At 54.6% G+C, this 13,920-nt stretch overlaps 1 long non-coding RNA gene across 1 annotated transcript in view; it reads right to left on the bottom strand.

The window, feature by feature from the left end:
* Nucleotides 1-1,968: 1,968 nt before the first annotated feature.
* The window catches only part of LOC102154968, a 233,542-nt gene continuing 221,590 nt past the window's right edge, over nt 1,969-13,920 (bottom strand). The window contains exons 11-12 of the long non-coding RNA XR_005358015.1: nt 5,753-5,870; nt 1,969-5,424 (exon numbers count right to left, since the gene is read on the bottom strand). This is a non-coding gene — a long non-coding RNA (uncharacterized LOC102154968). The remainder of the gene's footprint in view (nt 5,425-5,752; nt 5,871-13,920) is intronic.

The raw sequence follows: 13,920 nt of genomic DNA, 5'->3' as shown, positions 1-13,920 counted from the left end.
CACCGCTGACTGAATAATATTTCAAGATAAGGAAAATATTAAAGCAACTCTAAGAAGCATACCAGTTTCAGAAACATTAAAGATGAAAAATGTGCATCCAAGAAGAAGGGAAATGTGACATAAATTTATCACACAAATGTCTTGTGTGTGTGCGTGTGCGCGTGTGTGCACGTGCGCAGAAACATTAGACGGACAAGAAGCACATTAAATATTAATAGTGGTTATTTCTGAGGAGAGATTTTTATTTTATCCATTCTTTTAAGTATATTTCCATTTTGTCTCTGATGTGTATACATTAATTTTGTAATCAGAAAAAACAAACTTTGCATATAGAACGCTAAAAGCAAATGTGAGGAGAAAAGCACATGACTTTTCAACTCACACGAGGACTGCAATTTCCATTCCCCCGTCCTGGTGCTTTTTTAGCTCTTCTTTATTTTGTTATGTTTCTCCCCTCTGGTTTCCAAGCACAGTTTAACATTCCATCTTCCATGAACCATTAGGAGGCTCCCATAATGCTTTCCCCATTCCGCTGCATTTTCCTGGGATGCCCTTGGTTTTCCGCCCACGTCTCTTAGGAAAGTCAGGTACAGTTTCTTGTTGCAGGTGCCACAGGCACGTTTCAGACGCCACCCTGAGCTGCAAGCAGGGGCCTATGTAAAAAGTACCCCCGGGGAAAAATTATGTCAACTCCAGGGCTAGGAGAATCTTTGCTTTTCCTTTGAGAAAATGGCATGTTTGGGTTTTTAACTCTAAAAAAAAAATCGCAAATATTATCCTTATTATATATTATTTTCCCTCTTTCTCTACTTGCTAAGAAAGTCAAATTTGAGGCTCAACTGTGATAGCTCTGTGGGTCCCCAGGGTGGGGCTATTTGTGTGCTTTTTTTTTTTTCCTCCTTTGGTTCCGATTCTTAAAATAAAACATTTGATTGTACGGGTGGTACCGTGTTCTTTTTTGAGAAGTTGCAAGGCACCAGGGGGAAAGGCGTAGACTAAGGAAATACGTATACTCCTACTCAGTGAGAGCTCCTTCCGACTTCGCCTCCCACTCACCCTTCCCTGGGCCGGCTGTCCACCCAGCCATCAACAATCTCATCAGTTATGATTCTGGCCCCCGTTCCCCATCTGTCCACCTGCCCCATCTCCACAGTCACCCTCCAGGGACAGCAGCCTCCCAGCTAGCTTCCCTGCATCTTCTTCTGTCCCTCCTCTGTTCCGTCTACATCCTCCAAGCGTTCCTTCCATGGCCACAGGAAAGCAGCCCCGCTTACTCCCATCCACCTCCACGCCCTGTGTACCCCCGAGAACGGAGAGCTCTTCCGAAGCCTGCGATAACCTTCGTTTGGTCCCCTGTTTTTCTCGTCCTTCTTCCCCGTCCCTAAGGTGAAAGCCCCACCTTTGCCCTGCTGCCTCTTTAGTGCCCCAGTCGGCCCTCCTGGCACAGCGTCCACATCAAGATGTGTGGGGAAAATGGGAAAATGAAAGCCTGGCTCACCTCCAGCATCCGCCCGGCCCCTGGCACTCGCCCAGGGTGGCAGGTCCCCGCGCCCGCGGTCGTGTCTGCGGACAATGCACACGGTGCCATCCTGCGAGCCCGCCGCCCTCCACATGGGGCTCTCCCCGACCTGTGTGCAACCGGGGGGGGGGGGGGAGGGGGGCACGATCCCACCGGCCTCCTGGGAGGCGGGAAGGAAGGGCTGAGGAAGAAGACGACAGTGGTGGAGCTGCCCAGGCCAATCATCGGCTGGGTCCGGGTCACTGCCAGAAGCCCAGAGAGCCCTGCGGCTCCACCCATTGTCCCAAGGGTTACTCTCTGTCCCTTCGGATTACTTCATTTGCCAGACATTCAAATATTATATTAAAATTCTCCAAAAAAAAAAAATTCTTCTCCCACGGGGATCCCTGGGTGGCTCAGCATGGAGCCCTTGGTTCAGGGTGTGACCCCGGGGTCCTGGGATCGAGTCCCGCATTGGGCTCCCTGAATGGAGCCTGCTTCTCCCTCTGCCTGTGTCTCTGCCCCTCTCTCTGGGTCTCTCACGAATAAATAAATAAAATCTTTTTAAAAAATAAAATTCTTCTCCCTGATGGGGCAAAACGTCGAAAACGGACCTCACACACTCTAGGAAATTGGTTCGTGAAGACGATTTCCCTTTAAGGCGATAAGAATCTGGGCCTCCGAGAATCTGGTTTACGGAGCCCAGGCAGCTTCAGTACCCACTTGGACCCCACTCTGCCCTCCGCCCCCAGACACCACCCACAACCCCTGGGAATCCGGGAAGGGCCTCCGATCCAGGCTGATTTGAGGACCCCCCCTCCACACACACACAAAAAAAACTCTAGGAGGTTAGACATAAGCACACTTTGTTCCCATTTTACAGCTACGGAAGCTGAGGCTGAAGGGTCGTGCAGCTTGGGACCAGCCCAAGTCCCATGGCCTCCGTCGGCCACACGCCAGGTGGCATTGAATGTAGGTGTAAGATTTCCATCTCCTGCCCACTTCCCGGGGCGCCCAGCTGAAGTCGGTGTCATACACATGTATGAAATATTTAAGCCTCTCCCAAGGAGCCTGGTGTCACTTCTAAATCAATTTATTCTAATCTAATCTTCATCTGCCATGGTTTCCTGGACCAGCGCCATCAAGGAAACCTCTTGGCAGGTGAGAGAAACTGCAAACACAGAACATTTGTTTTTAATGGTTCCTCCACAGGCAGCAGTTTCCAATATGGCAAAGTCCACGCAAACCATGAAATAGGACCAGTCTCTGGAAGTGACCCCCGACACACTGTGAGATCCGTGCAGATAGACGGGCGCTCGCCAAGCTCCGCGCGTAAAGTGGCCAGGAGCCCCCTAAAGCTGCACCGAGCGCCGGGCGAAGTCAAAGGCCAGCGCTGCCGGCCAAGAGCACAGGGAAGCCGGGAGGAATCCTGGCAGGAGCGCGAGGCGCGGCCAGCCACCCTGTTCCTAAGTGGACTTTTCATAGCTTCAGCCTTAAAAGGCACAGTTTTCCCCATCTCTGCCTGGTATTCGCTTTTTTCCAGCTCCTTTTATTCTGATAGAAATGCTCCCTAATGCAGAAACTGGCCTCACCTTGCTTTTTCATCGGGCTCAGCTGTGGAATTCCAGAAGACGTGGAACCCGGGGTCCAGAAAGCGTCAGGAGTCCTGCTGGTGGCCGCAGGCCCCAGAGCGTGCTGTGCCAGGGAAGGGGACTACGGAAGCCTCCCCCGCTGGACCCAGGACTCTCCAAACTTCCATCTAGAGGCTTCCCGCCGTGCGGAACTATCAGCTTCCTGCCTCAGTTGCCAGCCCGTGCCAGTCAGAGCTCCCCCCAGACCCCCATCCCTGGGCCAGCCGTGACCAGGGCAGGAAGCCCACCCACAGCTCTGTGCCAGGTGGCCTTGACCTCAATCAAACCTGACAGCCTGGCAGGAACGAGCCGGGACTTCGCAGTCTGACTTTATACCCTGAGACAGCCCTGCCCCTAAGCAGTCAGGCTTCTCTACATTCCGTATCTCTGGGGTAGGGGGTGCGGTCCCACCTTGCACCCCACCTGAGGGAGGTGTCTCTGCTGCCCACTGGGAACTGTTACGATCTGTCAGGAACCCCATGCCTCCCCTATCGGACTGGGACTTTGAGAACTTGGGTTTGGACGTTTGAGAACTTGGGTTTGACCAGAATGGAGTTCAAATCTCATCCCTGGCATATTCGGGGTGTACGACATCAGGAAATCCCTTCTCTGTGCCTCGGTTTACCCATCTGGAAAATGGGGATAATGATAAGAGTCCCTACCTGAGAAGTAAGTGAAATTGTTCGTGTACAGCATCCTGCGCCCCACCTGGCAATAGGAAGCCTCCATACTTGGCACCGCTGTGGGTGTCGCTCAGTGGTACTCACCTCTCCCTTTCAGGGACAAGGAGGACGCCCCTGCCCCTTGTAGCCAGTGACTACTGGCCAGTTGGTAGTGAGCAGAAGTGACCCTTGTTGCCTTTAGTGTAGGACATGTAGGAACAGGCATGCTCTTGGCACTGTCTCTCCCCTTTGTTGGTGAGCCCTGAAGCTACCTGTCCCGAGGGTCTCTGGCTCACTAGATGATGGGCCTTCACCAGCCTGGGTCTCTAAGGGAATCTGTGGAGCACAGCCCTTTACCAGCCCCCGGAGGGCCTGACATATGAGCCAGAAATAAACCCATAAGCCACTGAGATGGGCTAGCTCAGCGTAACTCAGTGTGTCTTGACAAATACACAGGCTTCAGGGCCACCAAATCAGCACTGGACCCGTGGTCTTTGTTCTGCATCGTGGACGTGGGGTGTGGATTTTTGCATGCCCTGCCTCTTTCTTCTCCCCCCTCCTGACAGTGAGCTGCGGCCCTCAGCTGCCCCCACCCCAGACTCCCCTCCTTCTTGCCAACCCACACTGCTCAGGACCAAGCCTCGGCCTGGCGCAGCCCAGTGGCAGCCGGAGAAGCCAGGGAGGGAGAAGGCTGTCTGGAGCTCCAGATGGACCTGGCCCCTGGGCGCCTGAAGCACTCGGTTGGACTCCAAGCCCAGGGCAGCAGAGGTGCCCGGCACAGACTGGCGGCAGGCTGCAGCTCCCCTGCTTGCTCCCCCCGGTTCTGCGGCCTAAAAGCCTGTCCAGGGAGATGCAGTGAAAGGTCACTCTAATGTTGCACTTCCTCTGCATCAGCCAGGCTTTCATTATTCTGATGGGCTCTGGAAGCTACAGCAGGCAGAATTTTCCAGAAGGTTGTAGCAGATCAGAGTAGGAGGAACCGCCCGCATGAATTGCACTGTACGGAGCAGGAAGCTGAGGGCCGGAGAAAGGATGGCGCTTGCCCCGTGGTCCAGCAAGGCAGTGACGGCCGTGAGGCAGAGTCTTGCTGCCAGTTTAGATGCTGAGCACACACTTCACGGAATTTGAGCTTTTTGGAACCTGAGGTCTGCTCCCCACTGCTAGGTAGTCTGGCCAGGAAGCCGGCCTCCGCCCTTCAGGGATGTCCATTCTCAGGGGCCACAGGCTCCTCCAGACAGAGGGAGAATCCAGAGGGGCTACCTGGTGGCTGTGCCTGCCGGGGTCCGCAGCAGGCCATGGGCTTTCCGTGCACCCACGAGGATCCATGGCAGCTATGCTGCCTTCACCTCCCACCGGCCTCCACCCAGGCCTTGAGCTCAGGGCCGCCAGGAGGGAACCCCTGCATCTAAGAGTCTGAGGCCAGAAGGGGCCCTGACGCCTGTGGATGGATGACCATCACTGGGCCAGCGAGGTCATCCGGCCCCCGGCTGGGGTGTCGCTGAGACGGGTGGCACCCTACCTCTCATGCGGTTGTTCCATCTTGGACTTTGCCTCAATAGTTGGTTGGATGTCCCCCTCTGCTCCAGATCTGCCCTGTGGGGCTATGCTGAACCTCCATCCGACGGCAGCCCTCCTAGAACGAGAAGGCTCTTGTGAATCTTCTCTCTGGCACGAACTGCCCAAGGCTATCATGGAACTTGGTGTCCTATCCCCACTCCTCTGACCCTGTGGCAGCTCAGAGTGCTCTCCGGGAGCACAGGCATCACCTGGGACTTGTAGAAATGCCAGCATCAGTCCCCCTCCAGACCTACTAAGTTGGAACCTACATTTTAACAGGATCCCCCAGGCGCTTCCTGGGCAGCTTAAGTTTGGGAAGCTCCGGCTTACACACACCTCCCACTGTCCATAAACCTCTTAGAGTGGAAGACCCAAAATTCAAGTGTGCAGGACCAGACCCTCACCTCTCTCCTTCTGAGGCTCTTTACAGCTGCAGGACCCTGATAACAGAAAGAATCCTGCGTCCACTCAGATGCCTGAGTCTCATCATGGAAAACTGCTTCCAAGCTGCATTTCCTCATCCTAGGTGGGAGGAAGTGGACATAGGCCAATCCAGGTGTGGAAACTTAATGTTTAGCCAACTTAAACATCATTGTTCTTTCTGCTTTGTCTGGTCTAAGGTTAATCCAGCCGTTTTTATTTATTTTTTTTTAATTTTTATTTATTTATGATAGAGAGAGAGAGAGAGAGAGAGAGAGAGAGGCAGAGACATAGGCAGAGGGAGAAGCAGGCTCCATGCACCGGGAGCCCGACGTTGGATTCAATCCCAGGTCTCCAGGATCGCGCCCTGGGCCAAAGGCAGGCACCAAACCGCTGCGCCACCCAGGGATCCCAATCCAGCCGTTTTTAAATCGGCCTGCACATTAGGATCATCTGGTGGGCTTTGTAAAAAAAAAAAAAACCCAAAACTCTGATGTCAAGACCCCATCCCAGAAGAATTCAACAGACTCTCTGGAGTGTCGTGGGCGTGTGGTTTTGAGCGTTATGCTCCCTCGGCGATTCTAATATGCAATCAGGGTAGAGAGCCAGTGGTTTAACACATCTATTTAAAAAGTGGATTTTTTTTTTTCTCAAGGTGGGCTACCAACTTGGGGCTCCAGGGCCTGTTGGTGTGAGCAACTCACTTCTCACAGTGACTCTGAGCTCACGGCAATGTATCTGTGAGCTACTGCCATAAATTGCCGTGTAACGAACAACCACAAAGTCAGAGAGAATGTGATAAGAAGCGCTCCTGTAGACGACACGTGTGGGTCAGCTGGGTCAGTTCTGTGTGTCCCCGTGTTGCTAACCTAAGCTGTAGTGACATGGTGGCTCTCTTCAGACTGTAGCGCCAGGTTAGCCATGCTTCTGTTTGCAAGTGCGTGGACCAGGTAAGCAGCTTGTCCTCGTTTTCCCAGGACTTTCCTGGTCTGAGCCCTGCAAGTCCCAAGTCCCAGCAAACCGCACAGTCCTGGAAAAGCTGGGGTGGTTGCAGACCCTATTTGTGGTCACCTCGAGTGACCAGCTCTGCCCCCTGTTCTCTTCTCCTCCTCAGACCAGCGGGATAGCCGGGGCATGTATCTTTCAAGACACGGGCAGAGACTCTAGAAGTTGGCGGAAACAGAGACCTAGGCACAGGCTGGCATGCTGTCATTTTCCATCGTGCATCAGCTTTGTCAGCCATGTTGGCCAGAAGTCGCTGGTCCCAATTAAACTTCATCCTATTAGATTTAGCCTCACTGCAGGCTGTCACCGTCTTTCTGGATCTTTATTCAGGCATCTGGTACATTGGCCAAAACAAGCTGCACAGCTGAGCCCAAAGCTAAGGGGCATGGAAAAACGCCCTTCCCCCGGCGAGGCGGTGGCTGGCCTGTGGATTCAGAGAGGGGCGCATAATGGGGCCAGTCATCCCACCTCCCACAGACAGAGGGATTCTGGCTCCAAACATAAATGACCTAATTCCTTCCTGGCTACCCAGTCTCCCCAGGGAGCCCAGTTCCAGGGCCCGAGACCTTCTCAACTGCAGTCCCCATCCAGCCCCTAAAGCACATGTCTGCTCGGGTGCCGGGTTGTCTCTGCGACCCGCCTCTCTCCTCCTTCCTCTCCTTCCCTTCCTCCTTCGTCAAGCATCTGGAAAGACATCTTGTGTGTCAGCCTCGTCAACCATCCTGACCAGAAATCTGTGCCAATAAACCTCGTTTCCTTTCTGCCCGGTGGGGTCTCTTAGGTCCTGATTCACTGCCTGATACATTCCCTACCACCTTCAGCTCTGCCTCCTGGGCCACGGTTTTTACATGTCCATCCATAACCCAGATGTCAGCGAAGGCCTCCGGCCCCTGAATATCTAGGCACACTTGTCTGGAGCCCCAACCCCAAAGGCTTTGAGCCCCCGGATCCCTGCCCTTGACTTGTTCCCACTCCCAGGGACCTCATACAAACACCTGCAAACCAACCTGGTGCCCGCAGGTCACACACAACCCACATGTCATAAGTGGGTGACTTGATGAGGGCATCCTGGGGTGGGGTGGCTCTCATCACGGGCGTGGGCCCCTCTACCTGCACCCTGTCGTTCCCTGCCCTCTGCATAAAACTCTGCTCTGCACCTCCTGCTGGGTCCTTCTGCCTCCATGAGGACTCATGGGGATCTTAGCTTTTGCCTCAAGAGGAATGTGGGAGAATGATGCCCCCCCATCTCATTACATGTCAATTATTCCTGACCTGCTTTTAGGTCCCAGGGCTCTAGCTTTCCCCAGCCGCCCAGCAAGCATCTAGGCTCTGACCCCATGTGAGTGCAGTAAAGCACAAAGAATGAGTACGCCTTCAAGGGGAAAAATCTAAAAGGTCTTTAAAAATTACATGGGCTGACTCCCCCTGCATCCCTAAATGTACAACTACAGGCTCTGCAAAACAGGCCAAAAGGACTCCTGCCCTTACATCCTGGCCTTGCACCCTGCTGGAAACACTGTCCAGCCTGGCTCCATGGCCCACCCGCAGTTTGGCCCCCGGCCGGTCAGCCGGAACAGGACCACAGTGTTGGGGGGACCAGCTGGGGCACGGCACCCGCGAACTCGATTCAGGTCCTGACGTTGACACTTAGAGGCTGACCTTGCCTGGACAAGTCACTCACCCTCCCCGGGCCCCGTTTTCTGCTGCGCCGACTCCTGAAGGGCAGGAATGTTACAGAAAGGGCATGAGAGAAACAGCATCGGGGAGGTACCTCAAACCCTGAAAAGCTCTGCCTAATGCGTGGTGCTCTTATTTGTTGAGCTCAGGAAATGCCGCTGATTTCAACACACGCCTCAGTAAGTCCCTAATTAGGAAGGAGATCCACTGTCACAGAAACCACATGTCTCAGCCCCAAGCCAAATGGAATGGGTTTCTGGATGGGCCCCACTGGTGGAAGATGAGGGGTTGCCTCCCTCCCTGGCAGAGATGAGCAAGGAGGGCAGGCTTTGCCACCCGCTCCCCGGGCTGTAGATCTCAGAGCATGAAGGGGCCTGGAAGCTGGAGGCAAAAAAACAAGAGGGCTCGAGCAGCTGGGCTCAGGTCAGGCACCAGGGCCCGGGCTCAGCAGAGACAGCCAAACGCCCAGCCCAGCTGCTACCGCCCCGTGCCGGGCCCTACGCTGGGGCCAGAGCCTCGCTGCCAGGCTGGCAGGCTCCCTCTGCAGCTGCGAGGCCGCTCTGACCCGAGGACAGCCGCCATCCACAGCCTGCTCTCCCCTCCCTTCCCTCCCTCCCCCTGCCGCCCCCCTCCCTGGCCTCTGCCTGAATCCCACCCCCCTCTGCTGCTCCCTCTCTCCCTGTCTCTTTGTGTCCCTCCTGCATCCATCTCAGCCTCAGCCTGCGGCTCTCTTTTTTGTGTGTTTCCTTCCTTTCTGTGTTTCCTGCCCTCTCTCTGTCTCTGAAGTGAAGGGCAGGGGAGAGGAGAGGCAGGGCCCAAGAGGATCCCGGACAAAATGAAAGTGGGTATCTCGCTCCATCCCATTCAGGATTCAGAGGTGGGGAGCTGGGACCCCAGGGAGCAGATTGAAATTGGGATTGGGGAGGACTGTGGGCCCATGGGTCCTTTTAGGCATCCTCACTGTGCTCCCCGGGCAAGCAAGGCCGGCAGTCACTTCTCACTGAGCCCACAGGGTCCCGTGGTCAGCAAAGGCACTTCGGGCCTTCCCTTAGATCCAGAGCTTGGGCTGGGGCTGAGGGCGAGGGGGAAGGAGGCGGTGACCCTGCTCTGACGGAGCTCCGTGTGCAGGTGGGGAAAGGAGTAGGTAAGCCGTTAGCCAGTCCCATGCAGCCCGTCACCAGGGGTCACCCAAAGGGGAGGCCCAGGACCATGAGTCCAGTGACCAGTGCTCACTGGGGAGGCAAAGTCGGAGCCTAGTCGAGAGTGATCTGTAGTTTTCTGGGCCAAGAAGGACGGAGGACGCACTAGATGGTGCACCTGGGGGGCAGTGGGGCTGCTCCACCTCAGTAGGAGAGGAGTGCAGGGACGTGGCAGGGGCCAGGCTGGGAAGGGGGTACAGTCATGTCATGCAGGAAGAGTTTCCCATGCCGGGGAGGCACGCGGCCCTTGAATGCTGCGATCCACAGGACCGGGGTGGGGGAGGCCCTTGCCCTTTGGTGCAGTTGGGAAGGCGACCCTTTTCTCTCCCTTGCCTTCCATGGAGAAGGGGAAATGAGGGTGCTAAAGTGAGGGGGTGGGGTTGTCGGCCTGGGCCCCCAGGTCGGGAAAGGACGTCATGAGTAGCTAGTTGCGTGCCTCGGGGAGGTGCTGGGGCACACACTGGGACTTAGTTGCTAAGCTAAGAGCAGAACCTTATTTTAATGTGATTTCTTTCATACTTGGGCCAAGGGACAGACTATCAGTGAAGAATGAAACAGAAGAGGTGCCTCTGGCCGTCGGGCTTCACGCCACAACTCTCCTTGCCCCGTCTGCACCAAAAGTGCTCTGAGACACAAAGAACATTGAATAGATGTCCAAAGCTGAGGACAAGATGGAGGAAGGTGCTCGCCGAAGGTCACAGAAGATGCTAGAACTGAGTCAGGGCTCTAAGCCCTGCGATGCAGATGTGCATCCGTCCACTTTAGGGAGAGGCTCGCTCCTGACTTCCTCGAGGGATGGGAGGCGTGTGGCCTTCGGGTGGACCCGAGCAGGAGCTGGAGAGCAGGACGTCGTCCCCGCACTGGGTAGGGCAGGAAAATCCCCCCACAGAAGCAGAACAGCGTCTGAAGCCCACCCCCCCCCCGCCTCCAGCAGGCCCCCTGGACCCCCACTCCCACGGACACTCTGGCCTGTGAGGACAACCACCAGGCCTGCGTCCCAGATGAGGAGAGCAGAGGTCCTACTGGACCCCCAGACCCATACCGCAGTCTCCGAGCTGTGAGGTTGTGGCCGTTCACCACCCCGTCGGACACGTGAAGACATTGCCACCCAATGGGGGCCTGGACGGCACCTTGCATCTGTAGCGTACGAACACACGAATGTGCACATGCCACACTTGCACGCATGCACAGTCTTCTAAACCTCCACTGGCTCTCCTTGCCCTGTGCTGTGTGGAAAATTAGTATATTGGTGCAGTCACTAATCCCTTTCATTTGGATCCAAGCAAATGACAGGATCAGTCTCCATCACTGCCATGGCTAAACCCCAGGGCTCTCCCCGGTGCCTTGAATAAGAGTCAAGATGACCCACTTTCTCCAGCTATTCCCCGTCTCCGGGCTGCATCGGCTGTGACACTGTCAGCCTGGTAAACATCATGAGCTTAGCAGCCTGCTTCCAGCTTCCAAGCCTGCCCCTTCTTGGCTGCCTAGCCTGGCTTATGGGGCTGAGCCCCAGGATCCTGCCCCAAATGTCAGGGTTCAGCTGCCCATACACAGACAGAACCTGTCTGCCCAGCGTGCCAGCCTCCACAGAGATGCCCAAGTACAGACCAAGGTCACCCCTGCCCTCCACGAGCATTTTCTGCATTCCTGGTCCACGTCAGGCACAAGGATGGGAGCCTAAAAAGACACAGGCTCTGCCCTTGGTAAGAGCCCAGCTTGGAAGGGAGCTGGTCATGAAAACAAACCCAGAAATAAACAGCGGAACAAGCCAAGTATTCTCTGAGCTCAGAGGGGAGAACAATTATTTCTGCTGGGAGGATCAAGGAAGGCTCTTCAGTAGTCTCTGGAGTCGAGACTAGAATGCAAATTAAAATACGCCACATCAAGACGGAGGGAAGGGCATTCCAGATGGAAGGCGTGGAGGCAGGAAAGGGCAAAGTCAACGTACACAAGAGAGGCTGGGGCAGCTGGAGGCCTGACTAGCCTTGGATGCAGGGGTAGGCAATACCTTTGTCCTCCAGGTAAGGGTCGAGGAAGCAACGCAGAGTTTCAGGAAGATGCCCTGCAAGTTCCAGTCGGCCTCTCCATAGAGCCTGCCCTCTCCTTGGACCATCACACCAGCCATTACTGAGCCTCCTCACCCCCACTAATGGGTGGCCCAGGGATCTCACCCCCACTCGTGGGTGGGATCTCACCCCCACTAATGGGTGGCCTGGGGCTCTCCTCTCTCTTTCCTGGCTTTCTTCCTCCCCTTGGAGAGTTTTCCTCGGAGGCCAAATACTGCTCCGTGCAAATGTTAGGAACTGCTACCCCTCCTTCCGGGGCATTTGCTTGGGGTAGGAAAGACGAAGAAATGCCCAGAATCTCCACTGCCCCGGTGGTGCAAAGCCAGGCTTGCAGGTGTGCTCTCAGATTTTTGTAGGGAAGCAGACGCCAAGGCTGCCCTTTGACTTGGCCTCAGACCTCCAGGAGCCAAGGGTGATGGAGACAGTCGCTCTGCCTCTGCATTACCGGGGGCCTGCTGGCGTGAGGGCCGGTCACAGCTAAGACCCCTGGGCTCTTCAGGGGATAGGTGGCCACCTCAGAGCTGGGAGCCAGGGCACTGTATTTGAGCAGGTGGCCCTAAACACTGCCCCTTTCTCCACATTCCCTCCACGAAGGCGGTCATGTGGACATGGAAGCACATATGGGGACGGGCTGGGAAGCCCCGGACCACCTCTTGCCTCCCTGACTCGGTGATCCTCAAACACTTGGACAGTCCCGCAGGTGCTCTGGGACGGGGCCCGGGGCCCACAGTTAGGTGGGTGGCCACAGGCCACTCCCGGCCCCCTCCCTGGTTCTGAGGCTGCAGGAGCCAGGTTGAACTGTGAGAGCCCCGAGGAGGAACTTCTCTCTCTACCTCCAGCAACAGGAAACCATGATCTGTTTTCTTTCACTTCAGGGATTAGACTTTTCCAGAGTTTCCTATAAGTGGAATCATATGGCACAGTTTCTATCCTTTTGTCTCTGGCTTCATTTAATGCTCAGGAGTCTGTTTTCTAGATCCACCTTGATGCCTGCCCTCCTTCTCATGCACTGTCTTTTAGTGCCGAGCACTAGGTATTCCATCATACGGCCGTAGGATTTGTTGATCCATCACCTCTTGAGAGACACTTGGTTTGTTTCTAGTTTTTTGGCCTTTTTTTAAAACAAGGTGCCTATGAACATTCATGAATAAGACTTTTTGTGAACACTTGGGAGGCCTGGGTGGCTCAGTGATTGAGTGTCTGCTTCGGCTCAGGTCGTGACCCCGGGGTCCTGGGATCGAGTTCCGCATCGGGTTCCCTACATGGAGCCTGCTTCTCCCTCTGCCTGTGTCTCTACCTCTCTCTCTTTCTGTCTCTCATGCATAAATAAATAAAATCTTTACAAAAAAATAAAAGACTTTTTGTGAGCACATTTTTTTCCCCTTGGGTAAATACTTAGGAGTGGAGTTTCCACGATCGTATGGTCAACAGCTGTTTCACTTTATAAGGAACTGTGAGCTGTTTTCTCAAGTGGTTGTACCATCTGGAATCCCCACCAGCAGCGCATGATGTTCCCATTTTTCCACATCCCTTGCCTGTGCTTGCTGTGATCACTCTTTTTCATTTTAGCCACACTATTGGGTGTATTTCCCTGATAACTAGCGGTAAGTGTCATCTCATGTTTTGCTTCCAGGCCTGAGTGTGCCATTCTGAGCTCCACTCTGGGACCATGCACTTCACCTCTCTGGGTTCTAATTTCCGTGTCTGGACACACTGAGCACCAATACCTGCCCCATTCCTGTCCCCAGACCTGTGTAAAGATGGCATCAGATGCTGTGTATGTATCCTGAAGGACACACAAGTGTTTGCAAGGCATAAAACTTGAGGTTGCCACCTCTCCAAGCACCGAGCTTATTTGTCTTTCATTTTACATTCATCGTTTTGTTGCCGTAGCCCACTTACTAGTTTTCCTGACTGTAGCCTCCTCCTTGTCTCATGGTCCTCATCGCCAGGGTGGTGATCAAAAGCACCACTAGAATTGGACCTTTCTTTCTGCTTAAAACGATTTCCAGGGGATCCCTGGGTGGCTCAGTGGTTTAGCGTCTGCCTTTGGCCCAGGGTGTGATCCTGGAGACCCGGGATCGAATCCCATGTCGGGCTCCCGGTGCATGGAGCCTGCTTCTCCCTCTGCTTATGTCTCTGCCTCTCTCTGTCTCTCATGAATAAATAAAATCTTAAAAAAAAAAAAAAAAAAACATTTCCAGG

The sequence above is a fragment of the Canis lupus genome, chromosome 4 (assembly GCF_011100685.1).
Source record: "Canis lupus familiaris isolate Mischka breed German Shepherd chromosome 4, alternate assembly UU_Cfam_GSD_1.0, whole genome shotgun sequence".
NCBI lineage: Eukaryota > Metazoa > Chordata > Mammalia > Carnivora > Canidae > Canis > Canis lupus.
Note: the sequence above shows the minus strand (reverse complement) of the source record. Positions and strands in the feature narration are given on the sequence as shown.